Here is an 853-nt window from a genome sequence, read left to right on the forward strand (position 1 = left end):
CCGTCTACGACTTCTATGTAGAAGACCCTTTAAGATCGCTTAAGCGGGGTCTACAATAGAAGTCGTAGCAGTCATAGAGTTTTACAGCCCTTCTACAATAAGCCGCAAGTCAGAAGTTCTAAGCGATCTTAAGTCATAATCGTTAAAGTTGGCCAATAGCCAACTTGAACGACTTGGTTAAGACTGGTTAAGACTTCTGACGTTCTGACTTGCGACTTATTGTAGAAGGCCTATTAAGTAGAAAATTAACCAATCACAGTAGAATATGAGAAGAATAATCGACTATGGGTGCTTTCCATCTACGATACGGCGATCACCTCATCCTTGTTTAACATTGGCGAACAACAAGGATGCAATGATTTGCCGTGACACTGTTAGCGTATTCGATTTACTGACTCGAACCGACTCCGAGTCAATAGTCTGTTCTGTTTAGCTGCAAAAGAAGAGCTAAATTGTGTAAGAAATGCAACTAAAAAGAACAGACTGAAAATGTGTCACTTCTATGTTTCTTGTTGGATAATAATCTTATGCGTAGATACAATTTTTTACATTAAAATGATTCAGATAACTTGTGTACGTACTTCTTATTTCGTATCATATGTATAAAATGGAGATACTCTAAAGCGTCAATAAAAAATTGACAACCATAACCAGAGTGTTGGACTATGCTTTTCTGCTGTGTCTAATCGTGCCGTGGCGTGCAGTGGTATGTTGTTGTTGGAAAGCACTGTATCCGACACTGTGTCGATGTGTGTCGCCTAAGGCGTCGTCTACAATACACGGAGTAAGAAGTAAGAGTAAGAAATTGACCAATCACAGTCGATTATTCTTCTCACATTCGACTGTGATTGGT

Source organism: Trachymyrmex cornetzi, unplaced genomic scaffold, assembly GCF_001594075.2.
Source record: "Trachymyrmex cornetzi isolate Tcor2-1 unplaced genomic scaffold, Tcor1.1 scaffold682, whole genome shotgun sequence".
NCBI lineage: Eukaryota > Metazoa > Arthropoda > Insecta > Hymenoptera > Formicidae > Trachymyrmex > Trachymyrmex cornetzi.